Source organism: Euphorbia lathyris, chromosome 9, assembly GCF_963576675.1.
Source record: "Euphorbia lathyris chromosome 9, ddEupLath1.1, whole genome shotgun sequence".
NCBI lineage: Eukaryota > Viridiplantae > Streptophyta > Magnoliopsida > Malpighiales > Euphorbiaceae > Euphorbia > Euphorbia lathyris.
In genome coordinates, this window is record NC_088918.1 from 15163802 (window position 1) to 15180156 (window position 16355).

Below are 16355 nucleotides of genomic sequence, written 5' to 3' on the forward strand. Positions count from 1 at the left end.
GCATAGGAAGCCGCCCGGCGGATCCCCCTGGGTTAGCTCTAAGAGATCCGCTGGCGGATCTCTTAGGCGAATCTCTCCATTTACTTAAGTAACGGCTAACTGTCAACTCGGCCATAATGATCATTAAATGAATCATTAATAGTCTCAACCCGCCAGGTTAAGAGTAACTTGTAACCGCCATTAAATGAGCATTAATGGAGACTCTCTAGTTACCTAGAAGTTACAAATCCATCTACTATAAATAGCCTACGTCTAGGCTATCAAGGTACATTCACTCATACTTACTCTTCGCTAAGCTTTGTCCATTCAGTTTATTCTCCATATTTGTTACTGACTTTGGCATCGGAGTGTCCCCGGCCGATCCCAACGGCGCCTCACAGGGACGTGATCCGGTCATAAGTTTCACTAGTGTTATCAATTGGTGCGGTGAGCGTGGAATCCTTGGTCAAATAAAGGATTTTTTGTTCACACTGAAACATCATGACGGAGGAAAGACGAAATTCCTCCTCTGAGATTAAATCACTGATAATTACACCGCCAAGTGCCGGTCGCACAGATACGACCACTCTTGGGAATCGTTATAAATGTCACAAGGAAAATGGTTACGCGGATGCTCGCTGGGAGTTGACTCAAAAAACCAAACGACTCGGTGGACAAGGTAAATTGGATCGATTTATCCAAATAGAAGGAAGAGAAGATGACAGACTCAAGGAGGACTCGATGAAAAGGAAGAGAAAAAACATGATTAACGTCATAGCTGGCGGACCTGGTTATCAGCCAACGGCAAAAAGGGCAAGGATGACCACCCTTGAGAGAATGTCATTAAACCGCCCTTTTTCAGGTACAGGTCAGAGGATTGCACCCCATGCGGACGCACTGGTTGTCACCATGAGGGTTGAAGATTGGGAAATAAGGCGAGTAATGATTGATACGGGGAGTTCATGTAACATCATTACGCGAGGAGCATTCGCCAAACTCAAAATTGATCCTGTCCGGGTAGAACCAACTGTGGTCGATATTTTAGGGGTAACTGGTCATACCATTCAGACGAAAGGTCAGGTTACTTTGGACTGCGAGCTTACTGGGGATGATCAAGTTTGGAGAGAAGATTTGGAGTTTTCAATCTTAGATGGACAATTAGCTTACAATATTATCCTTGGACGACCTTTTATCTCCAAAGTTTCAGCTCTTATCTCCATTCGCCATTTAACACTCTACATTCCCACGGCCAAGGGATGCATGATGGTCAAAGGTTGTCAAAAAGTGGCCCAAGAGACATATTCTGCATCCTTAATGGTTCGCCCTCAATCTAAGGAGGAGGACGGGGAGGAACGTGTCACAATGGCTTTGGGGGAAACCGAAATGTACCCTGTGGCGGATGGGAAGCAGGTGCGGATAGCTAAAAGTCTACAAGGTGAGATCAGAGACGCAATCACCAAAGTACTTGGCGAAACTGAAGATGTTTTCGCGTGGAAGGATGAAGTACTCCCCGGGATTAGCCCAGACGTGATCACCCATAAACTCAACATTGACAAAAACGCGGTTCCTGTGGCTCAGAAGAGGAGAAACCATGGTCCGGAAAGGCAAAAAGTGATTGAGGATGAAATCGCCAAGCTCCAAAAGGCGGATGCCATCGAGGAGGTGCTTTATACCCAGTGGTTGGCGAACATCGTACTAGTCAAGAAAGCTGGCGGGACTTATCGTATGTGCATCGATTTCACAGATCTTAATAAAGCTTGCCCCAAAGATAATTATCCTCTACCATGCATAGACATGCTTGTAGATGGAACTGCCGGTCACGCAATGTATTCCTTTACTGATGTAAAGTCTAGTTATCATCAAATCCCTATGGAGCCCTCGGATAGAATCAAGACCTCGTTCGTAACACATCAGGCCACTTATTGTTTCAAAGTTATGCCCTTCGGGCTCAAGAATGCGGGAGCTACCTATCAGAGGATGATGAACAAGATATTCACGGACAATAAAAGTGGTAATTATTCCGTCTACGTAGATGACATGATCATTAAAAGCACGACGGCAGAAAGGCATGCAGAAGATATAAAGGAAGTACTGGGCGTACTGCGACACCACAACATCAAGTTAAATCCCGAGAAATGTACTTTTGGAGCTACATATGGAAAAATTTTAGGATTCATGATCAGTGAAAAAGGAGTTAGCCCAAACCCTGACAAAGTCAAAGCAGTTCTTGAGATGCAAGCGCCCCGGAACATCAAGGAGGTACAACGCCTTAACGGGCGTATCATAGCCTTGGGCAGGTTTATTTCTTGCTCAGCCCGTAGATGTCAGCCTTTTTTCGAAGTTATCAAACAGCAAAAAGCATTCGAGTGGAATGAAGATTGTCAGAATGCCTTTGAAGGAATCAAGCGGTTCCTCACAGAACCACCTATGATGAGTCGACCTCTGAAGGGAGAAGATTTATACATGTATGTATCGGTCACGGATAAAGTCGTATGCACGGTCATGATACGGGAGGAGGATGGCCAGCAGTTCCCAATTTATTACGTGAGCAAGGTTTTGAAAGATGCGGAAACCAGATATTCAAGACTAGATAAAATGGCACTGGCTGTTGTAACCACGGCAATACGCCTTAGGCCATATTTTCAGGCGCATACAGTAATAGTTCGTACCAATATACCAATGAGAAAAGTATTGCAGAAGCCAGACACTTCGGGAAGGTTGATGGAATGGGCGATCCGCCTAGGCGAGTTTGATGTAAGATATGAAAGCAGGTCATCATTGAAAAGTCAAGTCCTGGCGGACTTCGTGAATGAATTCACTGATGAGGGGATATCTCATCCTAAACCTCCGTTAGAAGAATGGTCGATGTATACCGACGGGGCTTCATCGGCGGAAGGAGCAGGGGTGGGAGTTGTGATCAAGGGTCCCCATTACATAAAATTGCGGTACGCAGCAAAATTAAATTTCCATGCCACTAATAATGCTGCTGAATACGAGGCCCTGATATTGGGTCTACGTATACTTCAAGAGATCACCCTGGAGCGGATCGTGATCTACAGCGATTCAAAACTAATGGTCAATCAAGTCATCAAGAATTACGAGGTAAAAGACGAGATCCTGGCCAAATATGTAGCAGAAGTCAAAAAATTGCTAGATAACCTTGAAGCTAAAGAAGCCAGATGGGAATTGGTTCACATACCAAGAGAATCCAACACAGAGGCGGATCAATTGGCCAAAATGGCTTCTTGTGAGGCAAACTGGGCGGATCCGGACTGTCCCTTCGAGGTAAAAATGGCCCCGGCATTTGTGTCTGCAGAAGTAACCCTACTCACAACAGTGGAAGATGATTGGAGGACGGTTATCCGCCAATACTTGCTAAATGGAACATTACCTGAAGATAAAGAAGATTCGCGAAGGATAATCAGAAGGGCAGCTTATTTCTCCTTGATCAACGATGGTCTTTATAGAAAATCCTTTAGCCATCCTTGGCTGAAGTGCATTCTACCTGAGGAGGGACAGCATGTTGGGGTTTTGTGTCCTATAGTCAATTGTTGCAGGATACAAACTTATTGTAAATGAATTGTTCTTTATATCATTTGTTTTAATGAGATATATGTTTTATAACTATATAAAGGCAATCCCTTTTAAGCACTAAATAAAGTCTAATAAAAGGAAATCCGTAAGTTTGTTTAAAGTGATTATAAAGTGTTCATACAAGCATGAAGTGAGACAAAACTTTATAATAAACTAATAAACTTAAAACCACCCCAAGTCAAGTGATATATTTAGGATTGATATATCACAGTTGAGACTTGTATGTAACAATGTCTTCTGTCCGACAGAAAGCTGATCTCACAAGCTTCACATATATAGATATCTGGACAGTTACATAGATCCAGTGAAACGTTGTTCATTAGGATTGGGGATCCGACTTGAGATAACAGGATGGGTAGATTCATCCTTGTCACCTGTTCATCTCATTGGTATTAATAGGTATAACTAATCCTCAGACTCAAAGGAATGTTAATTGGTCATCCTGAATTACTGAATGTGAGACTTTGATCGCGTGGTCCCACGATCCTTAACAGAGATGACTCTGAGGTGTGAACTGCAAAGGTTAGGTGTCACAGGAGGTAATGTCAGGGTAGTTATACATTGGATTGAGCATTTATCACTCCCGATGAATGGGAGATACATCCAAGGATCGCTTGTGGAAGACTCGACTCTAAACCCTTGCAAGGTGATAGCTTAAGAGTAGAAATTCGGATTTCACTTAACCTATCTTTTGAGTTGACTCGGCCAATAACAAGTAAAATGAACGTCTCGCTATATGTGACTTGACATTACCCATAGTCATAAGATTCAGTTCAAGGATGTAGTTGATAAAGGATCGAATTATACCGTAACTAATACGGAAGGGTTAACGGCAGAATCAACCTGTCTTCTTAACGGACTCTGGGGGAATGATTACGGACATGCCGATAACATGCTCTGTTCATCATTCCGTTATGCAAGGATTAAATATAATTCTTGAAGAAATTAATTTAATAGTTGCATACGGCCAGAAGTAGTAAGGACCTAATGGATCACACATAAGACTTGGAAACAAAAGAGAGATGGATCTGATTAATAGATGGAAGCCCAATTGAGCCCAGTAAGGCCCACATGGATAGGGGGGTCGAAATTTATATATATGATTAGGGAAGGAATTAATTTATTCCACTAATCCTAATTTGATTAGGATTATGAATTAAATTAATTAAGAGATAATTAAAGTAGGAGTTTTAATTAGATTAATATGTTCCTATTATTATCTAACTGGGTTACTTATTATTATCCTAATTATATTAGATATATAGTAAGATAATAATTAGAAATCCTATTCTGAATTGGATTCCTATTAAGTGACCTATTCCTATCTAACTAGGTTTAGATACAACCTAATATATATACCCCTACCCTAATGAATTTCGACACACACTAATTCCTCCCCCCTACAAGTGATTTTCGAAATTGCTTCTAGAGAGAGAAAGAAAGAATTCCCATCCCCAAGTTCGTGGACAAGAATTCATTCGGCATTCCATCGATTGATTAATCTAATTCATCCCTCTTTCTCATTGATCTTGTGTTGGTTAATTAGAGGTAATCTATTTTGGTTACATCTCATAAGGGTTGATTCTAATTTAACCTCACCGTGTTCACGAAAGAAGAAAAACAATCAAAAGGGAGAAATTCGTTTTTCTTCGCCTACATCAGGTCAGTTCACTATTTCGAGGATTCCCGGAGATTGAACCGTTGGATCGTCGCGATTGTTGGACAGTAGCTTCTAGACACATTCTTCCACATTTCCACCAAAGGGATTGTCGTTCGGAGGTCTGGAAGGTCTGTTTCGAATAGGGGCAGATTGGTAAACAGTTTACATCTCCTTTGAAGTTGTGGGCACTTCGTTTGCAACGGTAGATTGATCATCGAAAGGTATATCTTCTTATCCCTCTTTATATGAAATAACGATTAACGGATCCTATGGTTAAAAGGAAGTAGGCTAAAATTTTTATATTTCCGCTGCTATACCTTAGCCCTATTTCCAACAGTGGTATCAGAGCCATCGTTAAATCCGTTATTTCATATATGAAATTTAGAAGCTTTCAATAGGATTGAATGAATATTTATGGTTAGGATTAATTAACAAATTGTTTGGTTAATTAATTCTAAAGATAAATAAGTGAAATAGATTATGCGTATGTTCCTAATTATTTCGGTTGATAATCATTATAACAAAATCTATTAGTTTTATGGTTAGATTAATAAAATTAGTTTTATTGATTATAAAGATAAAATGGAAAGCTATTGTAGTTTTTCCTATTTCTGAAAATCGCTTTTCAACCGTATTGAAAATCTGATATATATATGAAATTTAAAATTAGTTTTGAATATAAAATATATATATACATGTTTCGGAAATTAATAGTTTTCTGTTTTGATTATCGAATGAAAATTCGTTTAAAAGTTTGTTTTTACCAAGTTGTAAATCAAAGCGTTAAATGAATTGAAATCAAAATAATTGGGACATGCATAATTGAAGTTTTGTATGGTTATATTAATCTAAGAATTAATATAAAGATGCAAAACGGTTAGAAGTAAAATTAGATGGGAATTAATTTGATGAGTTAATTTGATTAATATAAATATTACATAAATAAGTTATGTAATCAACCAATTAAATTTATTTAATTGAGTCTTTGCATGTTTGGAGTTATGGACATATTTGGACCCTCTTTTATTCTTTTGGTATTTTTGAAATAGGGCCTGAGCGTCCTGCCTTTCTACTATCTATTTTAATTTCTCTTCTCATCTATTTCCTTCAATTTTCAATTGAAGTTTTCTTTAGTAGTATAGAAAATTAATGTGTAATTTTCAAGGCGCCATGGAGAAGACGGAGGACCTAAAGAGAAATATGTAATAGTTAGTATTTCCTTAGGTTTGCTCTTTTATTCCGTCTCTGGCTCGACGAAATAATTTAGATGATATGTCCATAACGCCAATGTATGTGTGAATGTATGTCTGATGTATGCTAAAGCAAATCAAGACTAAGTTAGATTATGAGACTTAAATAAAAATCCCTCATTAAAAAGTTAAGTAAATAAATAAGTTATTAAAATCGGTTGCCCCTCCCTAATATTATAATTCAGCCGGCAGTACTGGGGGCCTTTGGGTTGTTGGCAAAAGTCAAGCTCGAGGTGTTATGGTAACACCTGGATTATCGAAAATAGTTCTTTCATGAATATGGGGTAATACTTAAATTAGAGTATGACAATTGGTTGGCAAAAGTCATGTTGTTCATACACTAATGGGCAAAATGGTTGGGATTAATATGAATGACATATTAGTTACTAATGTGGTTAGTAACCCAATAACCTAGGAGTCACATTCGAGATGTGATTGATTGAATGAATCTACCTAATGAATGAGACTAGTTTGTTGGCTAAAGTTAAGGCAAAATCTCAGGAGTTAGGATCCTAGCTCACTAAAGGATTTGTGAAATTCTTCGAATTAATATGGAGGGTTATTAATTTGGCAAAATAGTGGGAGCAATCTGAAATAAATTAAAAGGCCTATAATTTTAGATTGTTATACTTTAAAGCAAATGAATAACATACGTCTACTCTTTCTCACTCTCAAGTTTAATTAAACACTCTTAAAATCATGACTAACACCAAATATGCAAAACATTCTTACCGATAACAAGTTGAATGGTTCAAACTTCACCGACTGGTTTCGTAACCTCAAAATTGTTTTGAAGTTCGAGAAAATTGGGTATGTACTTGATACACCGATACCCCCTATCCCGGAAGATGATGCTCCCATCGAGGAAATTGATGCTTACCAGAAGCACAAGGCTGATGATGATCATGACGGTTGCATCATACTTGCATCGATGACGCCGGAATTACAAAGGCAACATGAGGAGATGGATGCCTATTCCGTCATCATGCACCTAAAGGAACTGTTTGGGAAACAGACCAGGTGTGAACGCTACGAGATATCCAAATTGCTATATCATTGCCGGATGCAAGAGGGCACATCAGTCATGACACATTGTGTCAAGATGATTGGCTATATTACCAAACTTTCTAGTATTGGATTCGCGATGGATAACGAACTAAGTGTAGACTTAATTCTTCAATCCCTCCCAAAGAGTTATTCATAGTTCATCATGAACTATAAGATGAATGACTTGCAAACCTCTCTTGAATAGCTTGCAAATATGCTCAAGTCAGTTGAGCCCAATATGAAGAAAGACAAGGCAATATCGGCTATTGTCATAGAGGGATGAAAGAAGTGGAAAGGGAATTCTCCCAATCCTAAACATCCCAAGAAAGGTAAGAAAGCCATGCCCACTACGCTAAGGGAAAGGAAGTGAAGAAGCCTAAAAGAAAGTGCCAATATTATGGTGAAGAAAGGCATTGGAAAAGAAACTGTTTGGTGTACCTAGCCACCCTCAAGAAGGGAAAAGCCGGTACTCCAACATTTGGTATGTTCTATATTTTGATAAAGAACAAACATTGCGATTTTTATAGAGATGGGATTTTCTATTTTTCAGGAATATCACAAAATGGGATTTATGTGTTAGATTTCTGTTTTCGCAATTGATACCAAAAGACATGAGCTAGATAATTCAACTTGCTTGTGGGATTGTCATATAAACAAGAGACGCATGCTAAAGCTTCATTCAGATGGGCTTATAGATTCAATTGATTCGGAATCATTGGAAACATGTGAATCATGTTTAAAAGGTAAAATGACAAAGACACCCTTTAGCAATAAAGGTGAGCGTGTATCAGACACTCTAGGACTCATTCATTCGGATGTATGTGGTCCTATGTCAGTCCAAGCAAGAGGAGGATTCATATACTTCATTAGCTTCATAGATGACCATACTCGATATGGTTATGTCTACTTGATGAAGCACAAGTCAGAAGCTTTTGACAAGTTCAAATGCTTCAAGAATGAAGTAGAAAATCAATTAGGAAAGAAAATAAAGACGCTTCGATCCGATCGAGGTGGCGAATATCTTTCTGATAATTTTCTGAATTATCTAACTGAATGTGGGATATGCTCGCAATGGACACCTCCCTATACACCACAACACAATGGTGTATCCGAGAGGAGAAACCGTACCCTATTAGATATGGTACGGTCCATGATGAGCATGGCCTTACTTCCAAAGATGTTCTGGGGCTATGCCTTAGAAACTGCCCTCTTCACCCTAAATCGAGTACCAACTAAATCCGCTAGTTCCACACCGTATGAATTGTTCGTTGGTAGGAAACCTGTGTTCTCATTTATGAGAGTATGGGGTTGTTCGGCATATGTCAAACGCATTGCGTCCGACAAATTAGATTCTAAATCTGATAAATGTTTCTTCATTGGATATCCCAAAGAAACCGTAGGGTATTACTTCTATCATCCAGATGATCAGAAAGTAATAGTATCCAGATACGCAACCTTCTTAGAGAAAGAGTTTCTCGAAGAAACACAAAAGGGAAGCGTGATTGAACTCGACGAAGTTCAAGAGGAAGAGACGCCGGCTGAAACAACAGAAGCGGTTGAAGTACCCGAAGAAGTCCCATTAGATGAGACTCCAGTGGCACCTATTCGTAGATCATGAAGAGTTCATGAACTCCCAGTTAGATATGGTTTTCTAGTGGGAGATGATGACGAGGTTCCCGTGCTAGACGACGAACCCGAAAACTACGAAGAGGCTCTTACTAGTCCAGATTCTAAAGCATGGCTTGAGGCCATGGATTCTGAAATGGATTCCATGTATACTAACCAAGTGTGGACTTTGGTTGATCCACCCGAAGGAATAAAACCCATCGGGTGCAGGTGGATCTTCAAAAGGAAGACTGACATGGATGGAAAGGTTAGCACCTACAAGGCTAGGTTGGTAGCGAAAGGATATCGTCAAAAACAAGGTGTTGATTATGACGAAACCTTCTCTCCAGTTGCTATGTCCAAATCAATCAGAATCATGCTTGCAATTGCCGCTCATTTTGATTATGAGATTTGGCAAATGGATGTGAAAACAGCTTTCCTAAACGGAAACCTGCTTGAGGATGTATACATGATGCAACCTGAAGGTTTCATATCAAAGGATGCAAATAAAGTTTGTAAACTTCAGAGATCCATTTATGGACTCAAGCAAGCATCTAGAAGCTGGAATAAGCGTTTTGACGAAACCATAAAATAATTTGGTTTCGAACAAAATTGCGAGGAAGCTTGCATTTACAAGAAAGCAAGTGGGAGCTCTATAGCATTTCTCATACTATATGTGGACGATATACTGTTAATGGGAAATGACATTGCTCTATTACAATCGGTGAAAGTTTGGTTATCCGGTAACTTCTCAATGAAAGACCTTGGTGAAGCAGCCTATATACTTGGTATATAGATCTATAGAGATAGATCGCGTAGACTGCTTGGTCTTTCATAGGCTACATACATTGAAAAGGTGCTAAATCGGTTTAGCATGCTTGAATCGAAATGAGGTAACTTACCCATGGTGCATGGAGTGAAGTTAAACAATCATCAATGTCCTAAAACTGATGATGACAAACGACGCATGGCTGTAGTCCCGTATGCCAGCGCGATCGGTTCGATTATGTATGCTATGCTATGCACTAGACCTGACGTAGCGTTCGCGTTATCAGTAACGATTCGTTACCAAGGGAATCCGGGAGACGAGCATTGGATTGCCGTCAAGAACATTCTTAAGTACTTGAGAAGGACTAAAGATATGTTCCTAGTGTACGGAGAAGGAGATCTGAAAATTGAAGGATTTTCAGACGCTAGTCATCTCACAGATGAGAATGATTTTAAATCTCAATCAGGATACCTGTTTATCTTGAATGGGGGCGCGGTCAGTTGGAAGAGTTCCAAGCAGGGAAGCGTGGCTTTCTCTACGACCGAGTCAGAGTACATCGCTGCTGCGGAAGCGGCAAAGGAAGCGGTTTGGATTAGAAATTTCATTACAGAACTAGGAGTGGTGCCTGACATTGTCAATCCCATTACTCTGTACTGTGATAACAATGGAGCCATTGCGCAAGCAAAGGAACCACGGTCTCATAATGCATCCAAACACTACCTAAAGCGATACCACATCATTAGAGAGATTGTGGCTAAAGGAGATGTGAGAATAGAAAGAGTACCTACAGAGGACAACGTTGCAGATCCGTTGACAAAGCCTTTAACCCAGAAAGTACATGATCGTCATTTAACTTCTACTGGGATAAGTTTTAGAAACAATTGGCTTTAGTCCAAGTGGGAGTATGTTGGGGTTTTGTGTCCTATAGTCAATTGTTGCAGGATACAAACTTATTGTAAATGAATTGTTCTTTATATCATTTGTTTTAATGAGATATATGTTTTATAACTATATAAAGGCAATCCCTTTTAAGCACTAAATAAAGTCTAATAAAAGGAAATCCGTAAGTTTGTTTAAAGTGATTATAAAGTGTTCATACAAGCATGAAGTGAGACAAAACTTTATAATAAACTAATAAACTTAAAACCACCCCAAGTCAAGTGATATATTTAGGATTGATATATCACAGTTGAGACTTGTATGTAACAATGTCTTCTGTCCGACAGAAAGCTGATCTCACAAGCTTCACATATATAGATATCTGGACAGTTACATAGATCCGGTGAAACGTTGTTCATTAGGATTGGGGATCCGACTTGAGATAACAGGATGGGTAGATTCATCCTTGTCACCTGTTCATCTCATTGGTATTAATAGGTATAACTAATCATCAGACTCAAAGGAATGTTAATTGATCATCCTGAATTACTGAATGTGAGACTTTGATCGCGTGGTCCCACGATCCTTAACAGAGATGACTCTGGGGTGTGAACTGCAAAGGTTGGGTGTCACAGGAGGTAATGTCAGGGTAGTTATACATTGGATTGAGCATTTATCACTCCCGATGAATGGGAGATACATCCAAGGATCGCTTGTGGAAGACTCGACTCTAAACCCTTGCAAGGTGATAGCTTAAGAGTAGAAATTCGGATTTCACTTAACCTATCTTTTGAGTTGACTCGGCCAATAACAAGTAAAATGAACGTCTCGCTATATGTGACTTGACATTACCCATAGTCATAAGATTCAGTTCAAGGATGTAGTTGATAAAGGATCGAATTATACCGTAACTAATACGGAAGGGTTAACGGCAGAATCAACCTGTCTTCTTAACGGACTCTGGGGGAATGATTACGGACATGCCGATAACATGCTCTGTTCATCATTCCGTTATGCAAGGATTAAATATAATTCTTGAAGAAATTAATTTAATAGTTGCATACGGCTAGAAGTAGTAAGGACCTAATGGATCACACATAAGACTTGGAAACAAAAGAGAGATGGATCTGATTAATAGATGGAAGCCCAATTGAGCCCAGTAAGGCCCACATGGATAGGGGGTCGAAATTTATATATATGATTAGGGAAGGAATTAATTTATTCCACTAATCCTAATTTGATTAGGATTATGAATTAAATTAATTAAGAGATAATTAAAGTAGGAGTTTTAATTAGATTAATATGTTCCTATTATTATCTAACTGGGTTACTTATTATTATCCTAATTATATTAGATATATAGTAAGATAATAATTAGAAATCCTATTCTGAATTGGATTCCTATTAAGTGACCTATTCCTATCTAACTAGGTTTAGATACAACCTAATATATATACCCCTACCCTAATGAATTTCGACACACACTAATTCCTCCCCCCTACAAGTGATTTTCGAAATTGCTTCTGGAGAGAGAAAGAAAGAATTCCCATCCCCAAGTTCGTGGACAAGAATTCATTCGGCATTCCATCGATTGATTAATCTAATTCATCCCTCTTTCTCCTTGATCTTGTGTTGGTTAATTAGAGGTAATCTATTTTGGTTACATCTCATAAGGGTTGATTCTAATTTAACCTCACCGTGTTCACGAAAGAAGAAAAACAATCAAAAGGGAGAAATTCGTTTTTCTTCGCCTACATCAGGTCAGTTCACTATTTCGAGGATTCCCGGAGATTGAACCGTTGGATCGTCGCAATTTTTGGGCAGTAGCTTCTAGACACATTCTTCCACGTTTCCACCGAAGGGATTGTCATTCGGAGGTCTGGAAGGTCTGTTTCGAATAGGGTCAGATTGGTAAACAGTTTACATCTCCTTTGAAGTTGTGGGCACTTCGTTTGCAACGGTAGATTGATCATCGAAAGGTATATCTTCTTATCCCTCCTTATATGAAATAACGATTAACGGATCCTATGGTTAAAAGGAAGTAGGCTAAAATTTTTATATTTCCGCTGCTATACCTTAGCCCTATTTCCAACACAGCAAATCCTTAAGGAGCTACATGAGGGATCTTGTGGATCACATGAGGCATCCGCCACGATTTTGAAAAAATCCAGGTTAGCAGGTTTCTACTGGCCCACGGCCGAGTTAGACGCCCATAGTTTGGTAGAATCTTGTCACAGTTGCCAGATTCATGCAAATGAGTCACACACCACCAAGCACATCCAAAAACCAATCATTGAAGGCCGTCCGTTCGCCCTCTGGGGAATAGACATTGGTGGCCCATTTCCTCCAACTCGCCGGCAAAAGAGGTATGTAATAGTGGCGGTGGACCATTTCACCAAATGGGTGGAAGCCGAGGCTGTTTCCTCCATTACAGCGGAGCGGATAGTGGAGTTTGTTAGGGACAACATCGTGGGAAGATACGTCATTCCACATACTATTATCACCGACAACGGGACACAATTTAACTGTGGCAAATTCAAGGCTTTTTGTGAGGGATTGGGCATCCTGAACAGATTCGCTTCCGTTTATTATCCTCAGTCCAATGGAATGACCGAAGTAACCAACCGAACGATTGTAAAAGGGATAAAAAAGAGACTAGGAGAACACGACAAAAAATGGGCAGATCAGCTTACGAGTGTTTTGTGGGCCTATCGTACAACTCCTAGAACTGCTACAGGAGAAACACCATTCGCCCTTTCTCATGGAGTGGAGGCCGTAATCCCAGTTGAAATACGGGTCCCCAGTGATCGAGTGGCCTTTTATTGCGAAGAGGACAATGATAAACGGTTAAGGGACCGCCTAGATCGGGTTGAAGACCGTAGAAACCAATCCTATGTACGCATGGCAACGTATAAGCAGCGGATTGCCTCTTATCATGACAAAAATGTCAAGCTTGTGGATTTGAAGATGGGGGATCTGGTGCTTCGTAAAGCTGATAAAATCCAATCTCGAGAAGGCAAAGGCAAGTTAGGGATCAATTGGGTAGGTCCATACCAGATAGTGGAGAAGGTTAGACCAGCCACATTCAAAATACAAGATACGGAGGGCAATACGCTACCGCGCACGTGGAATCTCCAAAACCTCCGCAAATACTTCGTCAGAAAATGAAGCACGCTCACGGTCTTGAGTACTCTTTTTTCCTTTAGCAAGCTTTTTTCTCCCATGTGGGTTTTCTTGTTAAACGGCTATCAAATGAAGCTCCTTTATAAAAGACCTATTCGCTGTAATAAGGTGTTTTTTCCATTAATAAACATGGTTGATCAACTTTATATCCTTTACTGTTGCAATTTCAGTATGTTACAAAGAGAACATCCCGAGTTCTCTACATTCACAATAGATCTGGCACTAGGCGGATCATGGTCACCGATAGAGTTAAAACGATCCTTGGACGCAAGGTCTCTACACTCTCATATCCTTCCCAGAGAAGGATTTATAAGTCCTGCGGGCGGATCATTTCACCTCAAAGATAGGTAACAAAATGAACCCCTGGGCAGCTTTACTTCCTCCAAGAAGGAATAGAACAGCTTCAAAACCTTCACAAAGGTTCATATAATGGAGTATGGCTGGCCACCTACTCCAATCTTTAAGTAAAAGCGGAAAAATAGGGTTACCCCCTTTCTTCTTCGCCCTCACTACTTGAGGGTCCTCCTCCACATTCATAGATTCGCCATCAGTAAAGATACCACCTAAGGGACAAAATCTAACAAACAGACAAAATCAAATCATCCGTCACCACTATGATGTCACTGTACGTGTCGGCCATAAAAGAACATCGAACAAAATGCTCACAGAAGCATAGAACGGCGCGCAGAAGTCTAAAAGCCCTAAAGGACTTTAAAGGCATTTTGGGGGGGCTTCTGATAACATCAGGATATTATCGCAAGGACCAAAAGAGATAATCGCCTCAAGTATGCCATGTGGCATAGGAAGCCGCCCGGCAGATCCCCTTGGGTTAGCTCTAAGAGATCCGCTGGCGGATCTCTTAGGCGAATCTCTCCATTTACTTAAGTAACGGCTAACCGTCAACTCGACCATAATGATCATTAAATGAATCATTAATAGTCTCAACCTGCCAGGTTAAGAGTAACTTGTAACCGCCATTAAATGAGCATTAATGGAGACTCTCTAGTTACCTAGAAGTTACAAATCCATCTACTATAAATAGCCTACGTCTAGGCTATCAAGGTACATTCACTCATACTTACTCTTCGCTAAGCTTTGTCCATTCAGTTTATTCTCCATATTTGTTACTGACTTTGGCATCGGAGTGTCCCCGGCCGATCCCAACGGCGCCTCACAGGGACGTGATCCGGTCATAAGTTTCACTAGTGTTATAAAAAATAAAGAGTCTAGTCCTCGGATAATACCTTGAATTCGGTATCTGACAGTTGAAGCCGATTGATTCCACGAACCACGAGCTCCCGTTTTTGATAAAAAATTTAGTAAAAATTGAACTTAGGAAATTTAGAGATTTTCAATTTTTAGGAAAAAAAATGTTTTTTCCTAAAAAAATCAACTTCCTCTCTCTAGAAAAATATATAGTGTGAGAAGCTCTCTAAGGATTCCTCCTCCCTTTCTCCTCTCTTCTGCATGGGGATCCGTGCCTTTTATAGGCAAACGGGTCCCCGGACCAATGGGCGACGCCCAAAGGAAATTGGGCGTCGCCCATTTGGGTTGGGCGGCCGCCCAACCTTGTGTTGGGCTACCGCCCGACCTTGTTGGGCGGCCGCCCAACATTTGTTGGGCGATTGCCCAACAATCGTTGGGCGCCCGCGCCCGACCTTCGTCGGGCGTTCGCCCAACGGCCGTCGGGCGTTCGCCCGACGTGGTTGGGCGCCCGCCCGGCGACCCTCGGGGCGTGCCTCGCGCCGTCGGGCGTGCGCACCCCGCGGCCACCGATCGCGCGTTCCGCGCCGCCGGACGCTCACACGTCGCGACCGGCGAACGCGCGCTTCGCGCTACCGAGCGCGTGCGCTCAGCGGCCCACGAGAGCGCGCACCGCACCACCAGACCCGGGCATTGCTCGGACGTCGAGAGCATGCCACTCGCGGTGCGTCCGACGGACGCCGAGCGCACGTCCCGTGCCGCCGATTTTCCTTCGCTTATTATTCTTTATATATTTTTTTCAAAACTTTCGGAATCAATCGCTTCAACTGTCTTATTTTCAGGTTTTCATCACAGGTCCTCCGACTCGGTGTCTACAGCGGCGGCGGTTGCGGCGGCAGCGGCTTTGTATTGAGTGTATGTTGGTGATTGAGGATGATCAGAGGATTCAGAGGATGCGAAAGTTGATACTACTGATACCATGTTGAATGTATAGTTTGATATACGGGAATATTATGGAGATAGAGAGAGATAAGTAATAACACAATAATGGTTTGAATCACCTTATTGATTATGGCTCAGAAGCCTTGTATTTATAATGAGCCAATAGTAGTTTGTATAGGAATACAATACACAAGTATAATCGTATTGAAACTCTACATAGCTAGGGTTATAGACAAATTGAAAC